The sequence below is a fragment of the Balaenoptera musculus genome, chromosome 9 (assembly GCF_009873245.2).
Source record: "Balaenoptera musculus isolate JJ_BM4_2016_0621 chromosome 9, mBalMus1.pri.v3, whole genome shotgun sequence".
Taxonomy (NCBI): Eukaryota; Metazoa; Chordata; class Mammalia; order Artiodactyla; family Balaenopteridae; genus Balaenoptera; species Balaenoptera musculus.
In genome coordinates this window covers 52628147-52645243 of record NC_045793.1, presented here as the reverse complement: position 1 = coordinate 52645243, position 17097 = coordinate 52628147, and positions in this window count along the sequence as shown.

Genomic DNA, 17097 nt, shown 5'->3' with positions numbered 1-17097 from the left:
TATTTATTTATTTATTTTTGGCTGTGTTGGGTCTTCGTTACTGTGCGAGGGCTTTCTCTAGTTGCGACGAGCAGGGGCCACTCTTCATCACGGTGCGCGGGCCTCTCACTGTTGCGGCCTCTCTTGTTGCGGAGCACAGGCTCCAGACGCGCAGGCTCAGTAGTTGTGGCTCACGGGCTTAGTTGCTCCGCGGCATGTGGGATCTTCCCAGACCAGGGCTCGAACCCGCGTCCCCTGCATTGGCAGGCAGATTCTCAACCACTGCGCCACCAGGGAAGCCCACCATTGTGTTTTTATTTTGATCCTTTCAGTGCTCATGACACATTCAAGCAGAGGATTATTCCCCCCATTTTCACAAGTGAGGAAACTGAGGCCCAGGGAAAGTAAGTCACTTTCCCCACTGCATTCAGGTTAGGGGGATTTGACAGCAGCTTCTCTAATTTCAAACTTTACCCTGCCCGCTGATGTCTCGTGGAAGAAGTAAGTCAAGACCAGGTCATATATAATCTAGTTAACAACATAATCGTGGCACACTTTAAAAAATTAGAGAATAACAAAGTACTAAACTGTACAAAAGGCATTTAGAAATGGAAATGAGTGTGGGTAGAATTAGCTCGAAAAGTCTTCAAAGAGAACATGAATGTTGAGCTGGGATTGAGGACATTCTGGGCGAGGTGACCAGCTGAGCTCAACACAGAGGTGGATCAGCTTGCAGAGTGGCCAGGGTTGGATCAGTGAAGCAGGTCCAAGAATGGCCAAACTCACTCATCCATTCATTCATTCACACACTTAGCGTTTTTTGAGCACCTAATACCTATTGGACATTGCACTAAGCACTGGGCATACAAAGATCAGTAATAGTTTCTCAGGGAATTTGCCATCCAATGAGGGAGACAGATAATTAGTGCATTGTTGGAAGTGCAGAGATGGGAGTGTTAGAGTTTGGGGATGTTAGCGGCCTCCTTTCCACTCATCATGCCTCCCTTTGCAGTTTCCTGACAAAGGAGCTATAGATTTAACAATTAATTGGCAAATGGAGAACAAAGTACCAGATGGGCAAGTATCCAATGAAGCCAAAGGCAGGGCTGCCCTAAGCGGAATCAGGGCACCTGGCTGAGGCGTGAACCTCTAGGGTAGCCCAGCCCCCATACCAAACCTCAGCACCCTGGTGGGGAGTGGCAGGAATAGTGAGGTCTGTGCCAGTCTCACAAATCCACGTACCCAAACAGCACACAGACAGGAAGAGCCAGCCTGCCACATCCAGCAGCAGAGGAAGGAAGAGAAGGGACACTCGTGAATGCGTGTTACCTTCTGGTACAATATCCCTGCCCACAGTGCAGTGTGGTCTCAAGAATCAATCAGAATAGCAGCTTCATTCCATGCAGGCGGAGGTAGTAAAAGAGAACAGAGGAGGAACAGCCAGAAGCCTCTACTGGCCAAGACTAAAACTTAAGCCCTTTGAATTCAATATGCTCAAAGCTGTGATCCACTGTTTCAGGGGAAGAGGTACCTCCTCCCTCTCTAACAGGAGGTGGGCAGGAGGTGTTACAGGAGCCGTGAAGGGGCACCCACCCCAGGCTGGTGAGACTGGAGGAGGCAGGCCAAACTTCCTGGAGCTACTGTTGCTTGAGCAGAGATTTGAAGGCAGAGCACCAACTGCCAGATGAAGAGTGTAAGGTAGAGGATCTGCAGGTATGAGAGAGCAAGACATATTTTGAGTAGTTTTTAATTATTCTTGATTCCTAGTCTTTGAAATTGACTGTGTGCTAGGCTTGGACCACTGGGTTACTATTCTAAAGGGAGAGTCCAATGTGGGATGAAGTCAAGTCCCATGGCCACCCCCAACCCTTTTCTCCCAGACATTCCCTCCCCTCAAGTCCCACCTGTTCTTCCTATAGACTTGGCTCTGGGGGAAAACCAGCCCCTCTAACAATATTATCCACTTGGCCAAATCAGGACTCAGCTTCTCAGCCTGAGAGTTCTTAGTCATGATCTTATGGACAAACTTACAAGTTCAGAGAATAAATGTTTTAGGGTTGGTTCCACTCCCTAATTCAGGAAGGAGGCACTGCGCTATCTCTTTTGCAATATTTTAGCTGCCTGAACACCTTCCAGCCTCTTTCCCCTGCCAGATAAGGGTCTGGACAGAGGAGCAGATATGAAGAGAAGGAAAGGTCAGCACTTGTTTGGGACTTCCACACCATGGTATGAATCTTCTTCCCACTAAGCAAAGATGGCTGTCCAAAGGTAGGCCCACATACAGTCTCCTCATGCCCTGATGGCAGGAAAGCAAATATGAGGGTAGATAATTTTTCCCCTCTTTCTTTCTAATACACATGCATTATGCTTAGATGGTTACTTATTACTGTATATACAACAGAAAATGTTTTTTTCTCCTCTATGCAGAACATTGGATTCAGTTACGATGTCATCAGAATTCAACAAATACATTTTCCATCATCATAAAAGAAAACAGCCTTTCGAGTGAGATGTTTCAGTGGAATATTCTTTTATTGTGTTTCATGGGTAGGAGGATTATGATAGTGCCACAACTAAATTATTGCCTTTTCTTCTGCCTATTAGAAAAATTAGCACAGAGTGAAATCACACAGAATCTTTTTCTCTTTTTAAAATCGAAGTGGAATAACATATAATTAATCATACGTCATCCAGGCTCATTTTTTAATGTGCTAAGTAAGAGTTATCAATTTAAACTTGTTCTAATGCTGCAGGATTGAAACGCTTTGCAATCACGGGAACAGGGTGATGGTGCGGATAGTACCTGCCTTGTTGCCTGACACATAGTAGGTGTGCAGTGAGGGACAGTGCAGCCTGCAGTTGATTGTGATGATTGGGAGTGATCCCAGAGGAGCCAGCACCAATGCAATGTTTGGTGAACAACCTCAAAGGATTCTGTGTCATCCTTTCAGGAGGTGTAGGTACCATTTATGCAGGGCCTTGACAAAAGTACAGGAGTTTATTTAACCACAGCTTCCTGATGCTCTCAGAGTTGTTGTTTAATAGACTGATTTCTAATCATCTTAGAAGTTCGAGTCATCTTAAATTACCTTTAGTATCAACTTCAAAAAGAACTTTTATTTCAACCTTGAATATTGTGGTCCCCAAATTCTCTGAAACACCTCTAGGTCACTAAAAATTTTTCCCTGGCTTTGAGCTTAATGAGAATTTTGGAGTTCTCACAAATTGTTAACACTTACATTGCTAATGTGTTGACATATTACAAGTATGTCATATTGGCATATAACACATCTTAACTAATGTATTGACTCTACTTTGGGGTGACTCTAATTTGTCCTTAGGCAGATTATTTTGATATTTAAACTTGTAAAGGATTTGAGCCTTTAAAAAAGTGTTTTATCTACAAGACACAGATTCCTCCAATCTAGTCCTAATTTCAGAATTCTTCTTTTTCCTAGAAGTTAATTGAGTTTGAAACTTGATTTGTTCAGTGTATTTATTTGAAGTCTGACTTAACTCATTAATTTGGCTGCTATACTGTGATATTATGAGGCAATTTAAAGTTGAAATGAGAACCTTTGAGTAGAATATAAAAGTATATTCTACCCTTTCAGCTCACTCAGTAACACCTTACTATTTGAGTATTATCTACTAGAGAGAACAGCATCGTTCAAAGGATTTTTCAATTAAAGTTTACCTAGAATAATTTGAATTTTATTTATTGTGATTTCTTCATCTTTTCTATCACTGGCAAGTCTTTTCAAACCACAGTGACCTGCTAAATTAACCAGTCTGTGAATTTCAATGCAAGAATAAGCAATGTTGGCAGAACAAATTTAATATAGTCATTCCTCCTAATAGACTGAATTATTGACCAAGTTATAATGGAGCCAGCTGATCTCTGATGAGTTTCTAAAGTCCGGAAGATCTTACCAATTCCTGAGACATTTATTGAATAGTCTCTCGCGACAGGCACTCTGCAAGGTTCTAAGGGTTGTATAAAGATGAGTGAGACAGTTCCTCTGCTCTTAAAGACCTGCAATTTATGAAGGAGATAGACATATGCTTAAGCGACTGCACTACAAGGCAGATCATGATCGAGGTTTAAACAGAAGCAAGTGCTATGATAGAACAGGCGACTCTGAAAACATTTCCACTAGGGTGTGTAGGGAGAGGGGGTTGTTATTTAGAGTGGACCTTGGTGAATGGCAGTTCAATAGGTTGCTCTTTACTAATGCGGATCTCAAGGTCATTATTAACTACGTTATATTCCTAGAAAAGAGGCTGTGCAGGTCCCCAAGCAAGCTGCCGGTGGGATTCTGAGATAGCTCTCTGGGGAAGTGGTGATTGGCCATCCGTCTCCGAGTCAGCATTGATTATCTGAGCTGATATGAATGAGAGGTGGGACGAGAGGTTCAAGACCGTGGAGAGGATAGGACGGCTTCTGATGTTCTGTTAATGCTCATCCTTCGCCCTGAAAATGAGGGACTCATTTGGGCAACAACGGGAGAAGAGTAAGTACACAAACCTAAAAGTATCATGTTTTTGGAAGAAATGATATTCTAGGCAGAGGACAGGCTGCATTGGGGTCTAAGTTACAAAGTGTAACAGCGAGGAGATATTTCTCTTTTCTCTCACACTCAGACCCCGGAGTAACATCAGTACCCAGGGGCTCAGGCAACTGTCAGAGATCAAGTGCTGAGCCCAGCAGTGCAACAGGGGAAACTCTGGCACTCAGCAGAGCTGGCTTCTCACGAGGGGCTCCCGAAGTTGTGACTGACACAGGCAGATCAGTTTTGGGGTGTTGGACTTGTGGGGTGCCTGATCATTCTGGTTCTCCCAGGACTTTCCCAGGTTTAACACTGAAAGTCCTTCATTCTGGAAAACCCTTCAGTTTCAGGCAAAGCGGGGCAATTGGTCACCCCACTTGGGAAAGAAATCACTACTTGTGATCTTGTTTTAAGGGAAAATATGCTCTGAGTGCCAAACTACTTTACAAGTGAGCATCTCAACCAGCCACCAGCGTTCACACACCTGAATACAAACACTCAACTTCATGCTCTTTTCCTAATTGACCTCACAGTACACCATTCTCTCTAGATAACTGTAAAAGGTGATTTCAAAATATTCCCATGATAGAAAAAACATCAGCTGTGAAGACTTTAAGAATGTCTTGTAATTTCTAGACCAGCCACTTTCTTATTCTAACGTTATGAGCACATTGGTTCCGTGAATGCCTAAATATTTAATTTCATGGGTAGTTAACTCTTTATAAGAAAAATGATTTCAACTTGAAACCTTAAATAGCTATTTGCCTTCTGAAGTTATAAGTTTTGCAGGTTTTGTTTTTTGTGATAAGAAATAGGATATGAGAGAGCTAACATTTGTTGAGAAGCTGGTATAAACTGGCCCTTTACTTACTGTAATTCTTTTAATCCTCATACAAGACATGAGACGCAAGTATGGCTTGGCTACATCTCACAGATGAGGAAACTGAGGTACAGAGAGGTGAAATGAAACAAGGCAACAAAGCTGGTAAGTGGTGGAGCTAGAACTACAACCCAGGCCAGTTTGACTACCTCTGGGCATTTTAAATCATTATATTATTATTCTCTCAGTAAAATTCTACTCTGCTCTTTAATTTTATATAATCACTACGGTCATAAGGGGCAGGCAGCATGGAGAACTGCTGAGCTGGACCATGGAGTCAGGAAAGACTGGATTCTTTCACCATTATGCAGTGACCCCCCTCTATTCCCTAAATGCATTTTGTCTAAAAGTCTAGCGTGTCTAGTACTAATACAGCTACACTAGCTTTCCAAACATTGGTATTTACTTATCCTCTTTCATCCATTTACCTTCAACCTTTCTGAGCCTTCAAGTTCTTCTTGTAGCTCTTATACCAAAATATAGTATTCATAATATAGTATTCAAAAAAAGTAAATAGTAAGCTCTTTTAACTAGCAAGTTTAGACTATTTACATTTACTATGATTATTGATTTAGATTTATTTCTACCATCTTATTTTGTTCTGTTTACCATGCTTTTTCTTTACTTCTTTTTTTTTCTGTTTCTTGCCTTCTATGGAATAAGTCATTTCCTTCTTCTTTCTTTCCTCTACCAGTTTGCCTATTATATTTTCTATCCTTCTGAACAAAATAAGGACATTAGAATGAGCTCAACTCCAATAACCTTCTCTGGCCATTTTGCTTGTTTGTCCTCCCAAACTAAACATTATTATTTCTGTTATTTGATGTAGTCAATGGTTATTTATATTTATCCATGTTTATTTTTTTTGGTTTACTGTTGCTACTTTCAATGTATTTCTTCTTTCTGTGTTCAATTTCCTTCTTCCTAAAGTATATCCTTCAGTAGTTTGTTTATCTATCTATAGGGTCTTTCTATAGGGTCTTGAAATGATAAATTCTTTCAGTCTTTTTCTGAAAATATCTTTATTTTACTTTAGCTGGACATAGTATTCTACATCTCCAGTTATTTTTTCTCAATACTCTAAAGCTAGCATTCCACTGATCTTAGCCTCCTTGTTGATGTTCAGAAATCTGTAGTATTTCAAATTGGTTTTCTTCTGTAGATAATCTATCTTTTTCTCTATGGTTGCTTTTAAGAATTTGTCTTTGTCATGGTGGTCTGAAATTTCACACTGATGTGTTAAGATGCAAGATTTTGTTTATCCTTTCAGGAATTTGTTGTGCTTTTAAATCTAAGGATTTAGGTCTTTTATCAACTCACAGACGCTATCTCTTTAAATATTGCCTTTCTCTTTTATTTTCTCTATTCTTTTGTTCTTGAAATTCTATTGAATAAACCTTTTATTCTGTGTTCCAAGATTTTAAATCTCTTTACTAGTTCCCCTCTAGTTATTTATCTATGCTGTATATTCTGGATAATTTCTTCAAATCTGTTTTCTTGCTTCTAACTTTCCCTTCAGCAAGTCTAATCTGCTTAACCATCGAGTTTTCATTTTAACGACTGTAGGTTTAAATTATTATTTTTAGAATTTCTATTTTGTTATTTTGAATTTTTTCTATTTTTTCATAGCCACTTATTCTTCTCTTAAGACCTTGATTCACTTTTATGTTCCTAATTATTTAAATCATTTTAAATATATCTGTGTTATGTACCCTCTCAAATGGCTGGTTTGTATTTCAAGTCCTAGAGGCCCTACTGCCCCAGTGTGTTGGATTTTCTTACCCCTACTCCTCTTTTTTATTCCCCATTCCCTACAGAAACTCCATACAACTTGGATTGGGGGAATGTTCCTTCAGGATGGTTTTGTGTTTGCACCTGCCAGGTGAATCACCGACCATTTTATGTTAATTTCTTAGCTTGGTGGATCCTGGATTACGGGATTAGTATAAATTTAACTCTACAACCCACAAGATGTTCAAATTAGGGTTTTAGTTTCCTGTAGAGACTTTTTTCCCATCCAGAGCCTAGGCATTGGCAGGCAAGCTAAGCCAGTGGGCATCGTTTTTTCCTATTCCATCCTTTCATTCTCTGTTATATCTGCAATAAACAGCTATTTGAGGATCCTGCATTTATGCTGAAATCTCAGTTCCACCCAAGTGAAGTCTTGGGCTGAGGGCCTCGTCTACTGAAACCAAAGCTTCTGCATTCCTTGAACTTACTCCCAATGCAATCTTAAAGAGGATGAGGCATAAGCATGGTTGCTTAGATCTTTGCTTTTTAGTTTCCTTTTTATTTCTGGTACCTGGATAGTTCTTCTCCCTTTTTTGTGAGCATTGTTTTGCATTTTTTAAATTATGTGTTTGGTTCAGCATTCCTAGCTTGTTTGTATCATCTTAGTACTTGATTTTTACTGAACTAGGGCTCACATTTGCTAATTGTCTACTCACTGCTATGTTTTATGTGTGCACAAAAGGGCAGCCATTCCTTGGAACACATGTGAGAAAGAGGTTATACAAATATTATTTAGACTAGTGTATCAGGAAGGCTGTCATCAAAGAGAAAGAAAGATGCACTTAAATTTATACCACAAATAGTTAAGGAAACTACAGAGTAGTGAGAAAATGAGCTCCCACTAAAGAAGAAGTAGAGGACAGAACAGGCAGTTATATTCCTGCTCCATCCTTTACTATCTGAATGACCTTGAGCAAGTCACAATCTCTCTCTTAGTTTCAGCCTCTGAAAAAATAATTAACACCAACAGTGCCTAATCTTTAGAATTAAATGAAGGAATGCATAAAATACTTGGCAAAATACCTGGCACATAGTGAGTACTCAATAAATTGTAGTTCCCTGCCCCCCACCCAGACAGAAAGAATAGGTGTGTATATTGCCATATCATTAATTAGAGATGATTTGACAAAAAGGGATTTCAGCAGCTAATTTAGATGCAGAGTCAATCTGGTCTTTAAGGATCCAATTTGGGGGAAAAGGTCAATAAAGATGCAAATCCTGACTTGTCCATCACTCCCAGCACCCAGTGCATTAAAGATTCACAGCCTCTGAGTCTCAGATTATGGAATCTCTCTAAGACAGCTGTCACTCTATTTAGAAGATCTGAGTGGGGTCATTGCTTGAAACTCCGGTTGAATGTGACCTTATCAAAGAATAATGACTTCCGTGTAGAAGCCTATGTATATGTAGGACACTTCCCCTTGTGTAGCCTTTACTTCCCCACATCTCAGCTGTTAAGGAGTGAAGGGAGGCAGTAACTGGGAAGACAGCCACTTCCCTAGCCTCTCCGTCACACTGACAACATCTCTGTCAGATTCCACGATGGTCAAGGGATGGAAGGACTTAGAAATCATTAGCTTGTTGGGAGTTGTCAAATCTTGTTCCTGGCATCAGTCCCTTGCAGACTTGGTTGTTGGTTATTCATAACAAGATGATGGATAATAATTACATCCTCAAGGACTACAGTGAAGTTACTGTAGAGAAACTGCTTATACTAGAGAGCTAAAAATGATCTTCTGCTTTATTAATGTATTTTCTAAGGTTGGGATTTGCCAGAATGTTAAAGGTAGGCTGCTTTTCTCATCTATAGTAAAGAAATCCATTTGAGGCATGTACTGTGTCTCAGATGTAAAAAAAAAGCAAAAGTGGGAAATTCTGTATTCCAAGGAACTAAATTTCCTTGCAATGCATCTTTCCCATTGATGGTGAGGAGAGTTAAACTTGCCAACTGAACGTAGTTGAATCTCCTCTGCCTCGTTTTAGATAGATAATCAATTTAAATTTTGAACTCCCCATCTGGACTGTTTCCCGCCTTCAAAGGTTCCCCTTTTTCCCTCTGAGATACAATCTAAGTGCAAGGAGAAGCTTGGCATTGGAGTAAGGACTCTTGGCCCAAGTGCCACCCATCTCCGGGGACTTTTCCTTGCCCCTAAAGCAGCTGTAATGTATTTCCACTGATGTGTGGGCCACGGTGGCCTCCGCCCTCACTGAGTCCTCTCTTGAAGTGTTCTAGGCTGGAATAACCTGTGATCTCCTCTCTCAGGGTGGCCCAAGCACAGTGAGTCCTGTCTGACTGAACCTTCACTTGCCTCTCACCGTGTGCCTCTCCACTGAGGCCTGGCGGTGAATCCCAGCAGGCAGCTCAAACAGCCCGTTCTCAGCCTTCTGCTAGAGGGTTGCTATGCCTCCACCTTAGCCCTTGAGTCCCAGCCAGCATGCTCAGCTGCCTTCCCTGTGGCCTGAGAACTTCAAGATCCCTTCCGTGTTGCACTCAACACAGGGAAGCACGGGGGGACTGTCCTATCCCCCTGTCCCCTAAATACTCCAGATTACCTCTTCTCTCCTACTCTGGACATCTGTGTTTGAGAAGGACAGCTGATTAACCTCTTCACTTTCTCTCTTTCTGTAATCTCACCCCACCCCCAATCCCCATCGCCATACACACTGTTAACCGCAAAAACCAGCAGCATCTGAACCCTAGTGTCACCTCATCTATATTTTGCTCTCTCCCTGGCAAAAGGGTCCCTATGTCATATCCCCCCACACCTTTTTTTCCTACCTTCTTTGTTCTGAAAAGTACTCACCTTCCCCTTCCCTAGTGTCATAAAACACCATTCATGGCAGGGACTGCATTTAAAAAATGGATTGCTGTGGGGAGAAATGCCTCAGGAGGTGTTTCAATGATATTAGCCTTGTCACACATTCAAGGACAAGTCAAAGTAAAACATGTAATGACCACTCTACATACAGGGAAGAGTTGGGTCACCAGGATAAGCTGATATTAGCCTTGTCACACATTCAAGGACAAGTCAAAGTAAAACATGTAATGACCACTCTACATACAGGGAAGAGTTGGGTCACCAGGATCAGCTGATATTAGTTCTGCTGTGCAGCTCGTGTGCACCAGGGGAACCTCCTGGGTGGGCAGTGGTGTGAGGTCCGTGAGGCAATGAATTCTTGACATCACCCTTGGACCATCTCCAACTACAAGTTCCTCTAGCCACAGAGTTTAACAAAACTGCTATAATTCTGAGATATTTGTTGGTCCCTCCAGTCACCCTGAAAAGTGAAACATCAATTCATATTCTCACTTAGACGGCAAGGAGGTCAAGGTGGGCAAAGTTAAGTACCTACCCAAGAGCAGGGACTCAAATCCAATTCTTTTGACACCAAGTCCAGTGCTCTACCTGAGTGATGCTCATCAACAGAGCAGTAAAATAACATGAATGGGGTGGGGGCAGGCAGCTGGAGAGATCCTCTGTCTCCAAAATATCCTCCTCATTAACTTGTTCCACATTCCACTACAATATGATCTTGTTAAAATGCAGATACACCTGAGGGTATATATATATATATTATATATCATATATAATGATGATATAATATAATGATATATATAGCATATATACAGATACCTGGGGATAATATATAACTGGGGATGGGTGGAGAAGGCAGTTTACTCACCATTGCTGGGCATTAGTAGCTTGGTATGAAATAGATTATGAGTCCCTTTCCCAGGGACAGCCAGCTGAGAGCAGGTTTCAGTAAAGATAAGTAGAGAAAGATGAAGGAGGACACAGGTCCTTTCCAGGGAGAGAAGACCTTGGTTGGAGAATGTGGGTGTTTACAGCGTATCAACAGAGAATGAGCGTGGAGCCTGGACCAGGGGAGGGTGTGGTGGAGCTGGGGAGGCAAGGGTTGAGGAAGGGGAGGGAGGAGGGCTCTGGAGGCACACCAGACTCCCAGCACCCTCCAGCTCTGGACAGAGGCATGACTTACCTCACCTCTCCAAGCCTCAGAGTCTTCATAATAATTCCTGCCTCTGATAAGACTCAGCAAGTTGTTGATACGAAAGTACTTTGTAAACACTAAAGCACTATACTAATGACAGTCACAATTTTTATGGAGGTAGTTATTACTGAAGAACACATGAGCAATTTTACAATCCATTTTTTGACTCATTGCAAAATGCCCTTGTAATCTGTAAGTTTTTCATATACTATAGGTAAAAAGTACCAGGGGAACATGATGTAATGTTAGTTCATGGACTATATAAGGTTTTCTTTTTTTAAAAAAATGTGAAATTTTTTTTCTAATTTATTTGAATAATACATTTGAGGGTCTTGGTAAAAACATAATTTTGCAGCCATGTTCCCTGATATTTGGCTTGTGAATTCAGGTGATGTGCTTGGAAGTAAGGAAATGTTACCTACGTGTGACATGAGAGTTTTGCGTGAAAGGTTAAATACCAAAGCTGAGCAGTGTACTTGAAGGTATTTGAGTTCTCAGCTCGGAAAAAAAGCTGAGAGGTACAGGGAAAGGTCAAGAAGGCCCTGTAGTGGATGCTGTGCCGTGCGCCCACATCCCCCCTTCGGGACCGAGGCACTCAATTTCCTAGGAGATTTGGCAAATACTGGCGCTCAGCTGAGTTGCTCAATGAGAATTATCCTCAGCTGGGGAGAGCTGTTTAGCCCAAGGTCCTACCTCCCCGCCCCGCCCACGACCTCTCAGCAGCTAGATATAAAGCCCAGCCCCCCTCGCCCTAACTTGGGATAATTCTAAAGAGCCATTCCAGCTCCAGAACTCCAGGTGGAAGCCTTTGAGGTGACTGTATGGTGCTTCCCTCTGTCCAACCACAAGCGCACTCCCCAAGGAACGTCCTGCCTGCAAATCTCCATCCCAGAGACCTTTACCAGCGACCAACCTGAGGCACTCGGGCCCTGCTGAGGCTGATGGTGAACCCAGGTGAGAGAACGGGAAGCAGGGCTATTATTTGGCGTGAATGCAGCCGCTCTCTGCCGCGCTTGGAGGGCCTGGCCTACAGAAGGAGGGAGGTTGTTTGTGCTTGTTCACTCTGCATGGAGCTGATTAAAAATTCATTTAGGCAGCTGGAAATGGTGGAGCCTTTTGGAGCAGCAATGTTGAGTCAATAGGGAGGATGTTTGCTAAAGAGCTTATGTTTAGGGATCAATGTCTTTCAACTGACCAATAGCTTAAACTGTTTTCTAGGGCATAGGAATCAGCACTACCAGCGATGTAGTAAAATTCCTGTCTTTCACCTGTATCGATTACAGAGCAATGCCCCATCTTAACATACTGTAAGAAAAAGCTGAGGAAGATTCACAATAAGGTAAAAATACCAATTTTTATGTATTATTAATTTATTAGAATAAAACCTCAATTCAACTATCAATTGGCAAAGATGAAAAATGATAATATTTAATATAGATGAGACCATGAGGAAATGGTCACTGTTATAGAATATTGTAAAGATTTCAATTTTCTCCCAAATTAAAGTCAATGAAATACTGGTTACAAACCCCACTGGGATCTTTATAAGCAGATTCTAAAATTCATATGAAAGAAAAATCAAAAAGAATATAAAAACTCCTTTTGAAAAAGGACAAGTAAGGACTTACCCTACCAAACGTAAAAATTTAAAGTATAAAACTATGGGAAAAACATAAAACTAAAGAAGTGAAGAGTGTAGTATTTGTGCAGGAAAAGACCAACTGATCAATGATACAGAATAGAGTGTGAAGGAACCCCACCCATGGATGGATGGGAGTTTGTTATATGACACAGATAGCATTTCATGTCAGTAGGGAAAAGATGAGCCATTCATTGGCTAATTTTATGTCAATTGATAAAATAAAGTTAGTTCTTTCCTCGCAAAAACAAACATTAAAATAAATTCTAGGCATTAGTTGGATAACAGTCTAGAAAGGGCAAGATGGTAAATATTTTCAACTTCATGGGCTGTACAATTTCTGTCACAAATATCAGCTTTGCCCCTGTCGTGTAAAAGCAGTCGTCAGCAATATGTAAACATTCGGTGTCGCTGTGTTCCAATAAGACTTTATTCACAAAAACAGGCAGCAGGCTGGATTTGGCAGTAAATTAAAAGACCACAGCATTCAAAAATATATATGTATACTATAACAGAAAATATAGGGAAATTTGTTATAACACTGGTGAGAGAAAGGCCTTCCTCTAAGCAATACACAAATTAAAAGGATTAATTGGAAATACCCAGTTTGGGCAAGAATGTGGGGAAAGGTTTTTAAATGCATTCCTCTTGGGCCATTAATTCCATTACAAGGAATCTATCTTATAGCAAAGGTTGCATCCATACACAATGATAAATCTACATCTCCATAGACCTGTGTATAGAAAAAGTTAAAAATTAAGCTACGTGTTTATTAACAGAGGTTTAATTAAATTCCGGTACATCTATACAATGCCTAGCATAACATGGCATAGCATAAAAAGAATAAGGTTGTTCTATGTGTACTGACATGGAAAGATAAATTTGATGCATTCAGTTTAAAAAAAGCAATTACCCTCTGGAGTGTATACAGACAGTCCCTGACTTACAATTTTTTGACTTTACGATAGTACGAAAGCATTCAGTAGAAAACATACTTCGAATTTTGAGTTATGATTTTTCCCGAGCCAGCATATGTGGTACCATCCTCTCATGATGCTGAGCGGGGCAGCGAACCGCATCTCCCAGTCGGCCACGTGATCATGGGGTTAAACAACCCATACACTCACCTCCATTCTTTACCCACACAACCATTCTGTTTTTCATGTTCAGTACACTATGCAGTAAATTACATGAGATAGTCAACACTTCATTATAAAACTGGCTTTGTGTTAGATGATTTTGCCCAACTATAGGCTAATGTAAGTGTTCTGAGCATGTTTAAGGTAGGTTACGTGTATTAAATGCATTTTGACTTAATATTTTCAACTTAGGATGGGTTTATCAGGATGTAACCCCATCATAAGTCAAGGAAGATCTGTAGTAACATCTTATTTTTGTAGTAAGTAATGTGTATTGTGTGTGTATATGTATACATACATATACATACATAATTCTAGAAAGATGGACATCAAATTGTTTACCTCTGAGAGCAGGGTAGGTGTGGAGTGAGTGACTTCACACAGTGTACTTACACCCTTCTATATTGTTTGCATGCTTTAGTGAGCACACATTAGCTAAATCTAAGAAAGAAAGATCTTCTGACAGGCTGTGCTAGGAGCGCTGAGAAGGGCAGCATGGAATTAGGGAACTCTGTGGTCACTCTTCTGGGGATAGAGATGAGAGGAGGGAGGGTGTGTAACTGTCCTGTGGGTCTTGGAAACAGGCACACTGTGTGCTGTGCTTAAGGCCTTGTCATAGGCCTCTGTGGGGTAGGGGCAGACATCCACCTGGGGATGCTGTCCCATGGATGGGAGACAGTAAGGATGAAATGGGCAGAGCACGCCTTGGTCCATAAGTAGTTCTCCTCACTGTGTGGCTTTCTGCCCTGGGACAGAGCACTTAGCCTAAGGCTGCTGAAAAGATTCCTGGCTGGAGTTAAAGAAGATAATGGACGTGTAACCTAAATATGACTGTCACCTTCATGGCCCATGCTCAGTGCAGTTTCTCATGCAAATTAACAATGGTCCAATTAAAAAGTCTTGAGAAATACAAGAGACCTTTTACTGTGGTTGTCCATAAAGTGATGGCATAAGGGTTTTGCAGAAGACTGAGTGGAAACCCACCTTACCTTCTTCCCTCATTCATGGCAGCTGCTGAAATCTTGTTTCCTCTGTCTCGTTCACGGAGTACCCTCACAGACATGTGGGTCTCGCATTTTCTTCACTCTTCCCTAAACACTTCAGCTTACACATGGCACAGGTCCATAGGACTTGGAATCTGTCCTTCTTAGGAGAATCATATCCCCACGGAATCTGGTGAATAAAAATCTGCACCTCATTTTACCACTGGAATCTAACACCCAGTAGGTATTCATCAAGTGTTGATTGGAAGTACTTTTCCCACATTATAGATTTTGGATTTTCAGTGAGAGCGAATTAACAGGTATATCAGCACAGATTTCACCCAGAGTATAGACTAAACTCACTGCCTTGATTAGAGTGCTCTATGCTGGGTTTATTGAATGTTCCTTATTTTGTGTGTTCACATCTGGCATAACATTCAACTTAGTGTCCAAGTCTCTTTCCTGCCTCTCTTGTCTGTCTGATGCAGTTCCAGTTTCTAACGAGAGGTGCTTGTATATTAGAAGGGGCAGGTACCCTTCTATTATACTAAAAAGTGCTCCTTGTTTTTTTCAGAAAAGTGTTGAAACTTTCAAGTGGCTTCATGAGTAGGATTCTGCTTGGAGCTTTAGCTTTCTCCCTCCTCTCCTCCAAAGTCCTCCAAACTCACCATGCTGGTCGCTCTATTTTGAACATTACCCCTCCTTCATCCAACTAACTCCTGTTCAATCAATAGGTCACAGCTTACCTGGCATCTCTTCCAGGAAACTGGTACCTCTGTTGACACTTATCTCACTGCATTATAACTGTCTTTTGTGCCTCTATGTCCCCCCACTAGTGAGTGAGTTCTATGAGGATCAAGATCATGTCTGTCTTGTCCACTGATGTATCCCCAGCAAACAACGCAATGCCTGGCACGCAAAAGATGGTTGATAGGTGCTTTTTGGAGGCTCAAAGACAGAGGTGCCTAGCTTGAGTAACTCAGGCAATCTTTATAGATCCTTCTTTTTTTCAATTGAAGTATAGTTGATTTACAATGTTGTGCTTGTTTCTGGTGTACAGCAAAGTGATTCAGTGAATATATATATATATATATTCTTTTTCGTATTATTTTCCATTATGGTTTATTACAGGACATTGAATATAGTTCCCTGTGCCAAACAGTAGGACCTTGATGTTTATCTATTTTATATATAGTAGTTTGTATCTGCTAATCCCAAACTCCTAATTTATCCTCCCCTTTCCCCTTTGGTAACCATAAGTTTGTTTTCTATGTCTGTGAGTCTGTTTGTATTTTGAAAATAAGTTCATTTGTATCATATTTTAGATTCCACATATTAGTGATATCATATGGTATTTATCTTTGTCTTTCTGACTTACTTCACTTAGTATGATAATCTCTAGATTCATTCATGTTGCTGCAAATGACATTATTTCATTCTTTTTTATGGTTGAGTAGTATTCCACTGTATATATATACCACATCTTCTTTATCCATTCATCTGTCAGTGAACACTTAGGTTGCTTCAATGTCTTAGCTGTTGTAAATAGTGCTGCTATGAACATTGGGGTACATGTATCTTTTCAAATTATAGTTTTCTCTGGATATATGCCCAGAATTAGGATTGCTGGATCATATGGAAACTCTATTTTTAGTTTTTTAAGGAAACTCCATGCTGTTTTCCATAGTGGCTGCACCAATTTACATTCCCACCAACAAGGTAGGAAGGTTCCCTTTTCTCCATACCCTCTCCAGCATTTATTATTTGTAGGCTTTTTGTTGACGGCCATTCTGACCAGTGTGAGATGATACCTCATTGTAGTTTTGATTTGCATTTCTCTAATAATCAGCGATGCTGAGCAGCTTTTCATGTGCCCGTTGGCCATCTGTATGTCTTCTTTGGAGAAATGTCTATTTAGGTCTTCTGCCCATTTTTTGATTGGGTTGTTTGTTTGGTTTTTTTTTGTTGTTGTTGTTGTTGTTACTGATTTGGATGAGCTGTTTGTATAGTTTGGAAATTAAGCCCTTGTCGGTTGCATCATTTGCAGATATTTTCTCCCAGTCTGTAAGTTGTCTTTTCATTTTGTTTATGGCTTCCTTTGCTGTGCAAAAGCTTATAAGTTTGA